We start from the raw sequence: 7331 nt of genomic DNA, 5'->3' as shown, positions 1-7331 counted from the left end.
AAAGGTCCTATGCCTTTTAAAATAATGAAGATAGGATGTTGGAATTATACCTAAAAGACTGGCTTATTGCCAGACTCCCACACCAAGTATTGGCAACAGTAAGTGACCTAGGCCTAAGCATAGTTTTGTCCATGGCAGCCATCTTGAGTTTAAGGAGGGAGAGAGGAACATTATCAGAATTATGGTGACAGGTGCTTGAAAAGCTGGCAAATAATTTCCATGGTAGTGATTATTTCAAAAGCTCTGTGGCATACTTCTTTGAACTAGCCAGTTAACTGGGCCCACGCATAGAAAACCATGGTGGATTCCCAGGTGATGAAGCAAAGGATTCTTAAAGGAACGGGATGAAAAGTGTTGATCCTGTTTCAGTCTCTGAAACAGGATCCGCACTTTTCAACTGCCCCACACAAGTCCACTTCTCCTCTCTGGGGATAATAAAAACAAACCACAGAACTGACAAAGGGCTTGCCCCACCAGCCACCCAGACCCCACAAAAAATTTCCCCTCCAGCGACTCCTTGTTATTCTAACTGCCGACAGTGCTCTGGCTTTTAAAATAGTAGAGAAAGGGTGGTGGAATGATACTTAAAACAATGTATTCTTGCCAGTCTCCACTATCAAGTATCAGCCACACCAAGTGAGGTAGGCCTCAGCATAGTTTTGCCCATGGCAGCCATCTCTAGATTAAGGAGGAAGAGACGAACCTTATGAAAATTTTGGTAATAGGTGCTGCATATCTGGAAAATAATTCTCAAACTAGTGGTTATTTCAAAAGCTCTGTGGAATACTTCATGGAATCAGGCAGTTTTCTGGGCCCAAACATAGAGTGGCCTAGAGAACCATGGTGGATTCCCAGCTGTTGAAGTAAAGGATTCTTAATGGAACGTTGTAAAAACTGCGAATCCTGTTTCTGTCTAAGACTGAAACAGGATCCGCACTTTTCACCTGCCACACACATACACACTTCTCCCTTCTGAGGATAAAAAAAAAAAACCCAGCGAACTGACAGAGGGCCTGCCCTGCTCCACCCACACCGATCCCATCAAAAAAAAGTCCCCTCCAAATACTAATTATTATGCTAACTTGCAAAATTTCACTGCATTTTAAACAATGGAGAAAGGATGGTGGAATGATACTTAGAAGAATGGCTTCTTGTCAGTCTCCACTAACAAAAATAGGCAACACCAAGTCAGCTACGCCTCAGGATAGTTATGTCCATGGCAGCCATCTTGCGTTTGAGGAGGCACATACAAACGTTATCACAATTATGGTGAAACGCTCAAAACCTGCAAATAATTTTCAATGTACTGGTTATTGAAAAGCTCTGCGGCATACTTCTTGGAACAAGCCAGTTACCTGTGCCCACGCATAGAGGACTATATAGAACCATGGTGGATTCCCAGCTGATGAAGCAAAGGATTCTTAAAGGAACGGGATGACCATGCGGATCCTGTTTAATTCTCTGAAACAGAATCCGCACTTTTCACCTGCCAAACACATGCCCACTTCTCCTCTCTGGGGATAATAAAAACAAACCAGCAAACTGACAGAGGGCCTAACACCCCCATCCACACCGACCCCAGAAAACCAAAAAAAAAAAAAAAAAAAAGCGTACCCTCCTGCTACTAATTATAATGCTAACTTGCAAAATTTCCCTGCATTTTTATTTATTTATTTATTTATTTATTTTTGAGACAGAGTGTCGCTTTGTTGCCCAGGCTAGAGTGAGTGCCGTGGCGTCAGCCTAGCTCACAGCAACCTCAAACGCCTGGGCTTAAGCAATCCTACTGCCTCAGCCTCCCGAGTAGCTGGGACTACAGGCATGCGCCACCATGCCCGGTTAATTTTCTTTTTCTATATATATTTTAGTTGGCCAATAATTTCTTTCTATTTTTAGTAGAGACGAGGTCTCGCTCATTGCTAAGGCTGGTCTCGAACTCCTGACCTTGAGCAATGCACCCGCCTCGGCCTCCCAGAGTGCTAGGATTACAGGCGTGAGCCACCGCGCCCGGCCTTCCCTGCATTTTTAAATAACGGAAAAATGATGGTGGCATGATACTTAGAAGAATGGCTTCTTGTCAGTCTCCACTTACAAAAATAGGCAAAACCAAGTCAACGACACCTCAGCATAGTTATGTCCGTGGCAGCCATCTTGTTTTTCAGGAGGCACATACAAACGTTATCACAATTATGGTTAAACGCTGAAAACCTGCAAATAATTTTCAATGTACTGCTTAATTGAAAAGCTCTGTGGCAAACTTCTTGGAACAAGTCAGTTAGCTTTGCCCACGCATAGAGGACTATATAGAACGATGGTGGATTCCCAGCTGATGAAGCAAAGGATTCTTAAAGGAACGGGATGACCATGAGGATCCTGTTTAATTCTCTGAAACAGAATCCGCACTTTTAACCTGCCAAACACATGCCCACTTCTCCTCTCTGGGGATAATAAAAACAAACCAGCAAACTGACAGAGGGCCTTACACCCCCATCCACACCGACCCCACAAAACCAAAAAAAAAAAAAAAAGCGTACCCTCCTGCTACTAATTATAATGCTAACTTGCAAAATTTCCCTGCATTTTTATTTATTTATTTATTTATTTATTTATTTTTGAGACAGAGTGTCGCTTTGTTGCCCAGGCTAGAGTGAGTGCCGTGGCGTCAGCCTAGCTCACAGCAACCTCAAACGCCTGGGCTTAAGCAATCCTACTGCCTCAGCCTCCCGAGTAGCTGGGACTACAGGCATGCGCCACAATGCCCGGTTAATTTTTTTTTTCTATATATATTTTAGTTGGCCAATAATTTCTTTCTATTTTTAGTAGAAACGAGGTCTCGCTCATTGCTCAGGCTGGTCTCGAACTCCTGACCTTGAGCGATGCACCCGCCTCGGCCTCCCAGAGTGCTAGGATTACAGGCGTGAGCCACCGCGCCCGGCCTTCCCTGCATTTTTAAACAACGGAAAAATGATGGTGGCATGATACTTAGAAGAATGGCTTCTTGTCAGTCTCCACTTACAAAAATAGGTAAAACCAAGTCAGCGACACCTCAGCATAGTTATGTCCGTGGCAGCCAACTTGGGTTTCAGGAGTCACACAGAAACGTTATCATAAGTATGGTGAAACGCTGAAAACCTGCAAATAATTTTCAATGTACTGGTTAATTGAAAAGGTCTGCGGCATACTTCTTGGAACAAGCCAGTTACCTGTGCCCACGAATAGAGGAGTATATAGATCCATAGTGGATTCCCAGCTGACGAAGCAAAGGATTCTTAAAGGAACGGGATGACCATGCGGATCCTGTTTAATTCTCTGAAACAGAATCCGCACTTTTCACCTGCCAAACTCATGCCCACTTCTCCTCCCTGGGGATAATAAAAACAAACCAGTGAACTGACAGAGGGCCTGAGGCCCCCATCCACACTGACCCCACAAAAAAAAAAAAAAAGTACCCTCCCGCTACTAATTATAATGCTAACTTGCAAAATTTCCCTGCATTTTTAAACAACGGAAAAATGATGGTGGCATGATACTTAGAAGAATGGCTTCTTGTCAGTCTCCACTAACAAAAATAGGCAACACCAAGTCAGCTACGCCTCAGCATAGTTATGTCCGTGGCAGCCACCTTGGGTTTCAAGGCCCATACAAACGTTATCACAATTATGGTGAAATGCTGAAAACCTGCAAATAATTTTCAATGTACTAGTTATTTGAAAAGCTCTGTGGCATACTTCTTGGAACAAGCCAGTTACCTGTGCCCACGCATAGAGGAGTATATAGAACTATGGTGATTCCCAGCTGATGAAGCAAAGGATTCTTAAAGGAAGGGGATGACAATGGGGATAATGTTTAAGTCTCTAAAACAGAATCCGCACTTTTCACATACCAACAACATGCCCACTTCTCCTCTCTGGGGATAATAAAAACAAACCAGCGAACTTATAGAGGGCCTTACAACCCCATCCACACCGACCTCACACACACAAAAAAAAAACGTACCCTCCAGCTACTAATTATAATGCTAGCTTGCACAATTTCCCTGCATTTTTAAACAATGGAAAAATGATGGTGGGATGATACTTAGAAGAATGGCTTCTTGTCAGTCGCCACTGACAAAAATAGGAAATACCAACTGAGCTACGCCTCAGCATAGTTATGTCCGTGGCAGCCATCTTGGGTTTCAGGAGGCACATACAAACGTTATCACAATTATGGTGAAACGCTGCAAACACTCAAATAATTTTCAACGTACTGCTTAATTGAAAAGCTCTGCGGCAAACTTCTTGGAACAAGCCAGTTACCCGTGCCCACGCATAGAGGAGTATATAGAACCATAGTGGATTAACAGCTGATGAAGCAACGGATACTTAAAGGAACGGGATGACCATGCGGATGCTGTTTAATTCTCTGAAAGGGAATCCGCACCTTTCAGCTGCCAACAAATGCCCACTTCCCATCTCTGGTGATAATAAAAACAAACCAGGGAACTTATAGAGGGCCTGACCCCCCCATCCACACTGACCCCACAAAAAAAAAAAAAAAAAAAACGTACCCTCCAGCTACTAATTATAATGCTAACTTGCACAATTTCCCTGCATTTCTAAACAATGGAAAAATGATGGTGGGATAATACTTAGAAGAATGGCTTCTTGTAAGTCTCCACTAACAAAAATAGGCAACACCAAGTCAGTTACGCCTCAGCATAGTTATGTTCGTGGCAGCCATCTTGGGTTTCAACGCACATACAAACGTTATCACAATTATGGTGAAACGCTGAAAACCTGCAAATAATTTTCAATGTACTGGTTATTTGAAAAGCTCTGTGGCATACTTCTTAGAACAAGCCAGTTACCTGTGCCCACGCATAGAGGAGTATATAGAACCATGGTGGATTCCCAGCTGATGAAGCAAAGGATTCTTAAAAGAACGGGATGACCATTCGGAACCTGTTTAATACTCTGAAACAGAATCCACACTTTTCACCTGCCAAACACATGCCCACTTCTCCTCTCTGGGGATAATAAAAACAAACCAGGGAACTGACAGAGGGCCTGACCCCCAAATCCACCCCAACACCACAAAAAAAAAAAAAAAAGTACCCTCCAGCTACTAAATATAATGCTAACTTGCAAATTTTCCCTGCATTTTTAAACAACGGAAAAATGATGGTGGCATGATACCTGCAAGAATGTCTTCTTGTCAGTCTCCACTAACAAAAATAGGCAACACCAAGTAAGCTACGCCTGAGCATAGTTATATCCGTGGCAGCCATCTTGGGTTTCAGGAGGCAAATACAAACATTATCAAAATTATGGTGAAACGCTGAAAACCTGCAAGTATGTTTCAACGTACTGGTTAATTGAAAAGGTCTCCGGCATACTTCCAGGAACAACCAGTTACCTGTGCCACGTGTAGAGGAGTATATAGAACCATGGAGGATTCCCAGCTCATGAAGCAAAGGATTCTTAAAGGAACAGGATGACCATGCGGATCGGGTTTAATTCTCTGAAACAGAGTCCGCACTTTTCACCTGCCAAACACATGCCCAATTCTCCTCTCTGGGGATAATAAAAACAAACCAGCGAACTTACAGAGGGCCTGACACCCCCAACCACACCGACCCCACAGGAAAAAAAAAAATACCGTATGCTCGAGCTACTAATTACAATGCTAACTTGCAAAATTTCCCTGCATTTTTAAACAATGGAAAAATGATGGGGGGATGATACTTAGAAGAACGGCTTCTTGTCAGTCTCCACTAACAAAAATAGGCAACACCAAGTCAGCTACGCCTCAGCATAGTTATGTTCGTGGCAGCCATCTTGGGTTTAAGGAGGCACATACAAACGTTATCACAATTATGGGGAAACGCTGAAAACCTGCAAATAATTTTCAATGTACTGGTTATTTGAAAAGCTCTGTGGCATACTTCTTGGAACAAGCCAGGTACCTGTACCCACGCATAGAGTAGTATATAGAATCATGGGTGATTCCCAGCTGATAAAGGAAAGGATTCTTAAAGGAATGGGATGACCATGCAGATCCTGTTTAATTCTCTTGAAGAGAATCCACACTATTCACCTGCCAAACACATGCCCATTTCTCCTCTGTGGGGATAATAAAAACAAACCAGCGAACTCAGAGAGGGTCTGACCCCCGATCCACACCGACCCTACCAAAAAAGAAAAAAAAAGTACCCTCCAGCTACTAATTATAATGCTAACATGCAAAATTTCCCTGCATTTTTAAACATGGAAAAATGATGGTGGGATGATACTTAGAAGAATAGCATCTTGTCAGTCTCCACTAACAAAAATAGGCAACACCAAGTGAGCTACGCCTCAGCATAGTTATGTCCGTGGTGGCCATCTTGGGTTTCAGGAGGCACATACAAACGTTATCACAATTATGATGAAATGCTGAAAACCTGCAAATAATTTTGAACGTACTGGTTAATTGAAAAGCTCTGCGGTAAACTTCTTGGAACAAGCCAGTTACCTGTTCCCACGCATAGAGGAGTATATAGAACAATGGTGGATTCCCAGCTGATGAAGCAAAGGATTCTTAAAAGAACGGGATGACCATTCGGATCCTGTTTAATACTCTAAAACAGAATCCGCACTTTTCACCTGCCAAACACATGCCCACTTCTCCTCTCTGGGGATAATAAAAACTAACCAGCGAGCTGACAGAGGGCCTGACCCCCCCATACACACCGACCCCACAAAAAAAAAAAAGTACTCTGCCGCTACTAATTATAATGCTAACATGCAAAATTTCCCTGCATTTTTACACAATGGAATAATGATGCTGGGATGATACTTAGAAGAATGGCTTCTTGTCAGTCTCCACTAACAAAAATAGGCAACACCAAGTCAGCTACGCCTCAGCAGAGTTTTGTCCGTGGTAGCCATCTTGGGTTTCAGGAGGCACATACAAACCTTATCACACTTATGGTGAAACGCTTAAAATCTGCAAACAATTTTCAACGTACTGGTTAATTGAAAAGCTCTGCGGCATACTTCTTGGAACAAGCCAGTAATCTGTACCCACGCATAGAGGAGTATATAGAACCATGGTGGATTCCCAGCTGATGAAGCAAATGATTCTTAAAGGAACAGGATGACCATGCAGATCCTGTTTAATTCTCTGAAACAGAATCCGCACTTTTCACCTGCCAAACACATGCCCACTTCTCCTCTGTGGGGATAATAAAAACAAACGAGCAAACTGACAGAGGGCCTGTCCCCCCATCCACACCAACCCCACACACACACAAAAAAAACGTACCCTCCAGCTACTAATTATAATGCTAATTTCCAAAATTTCCCTGC

This window comes from Eulemur rufifrons, chromosome 28 (assembly GCF_041146395.1).
Source record: "Eulemur rufifrons isolate Redbay chromosome 28, OSU_ERuf_1, whole genome shotgun sequence".
NCBI lineage: Eukaryota > Metazoa > Chordata > Mammalia > Primates > Lemuridae > Eulemur > Eulemur rufifrons.
Note: the sequence above shows the minus strand (reverse complement) of the source record.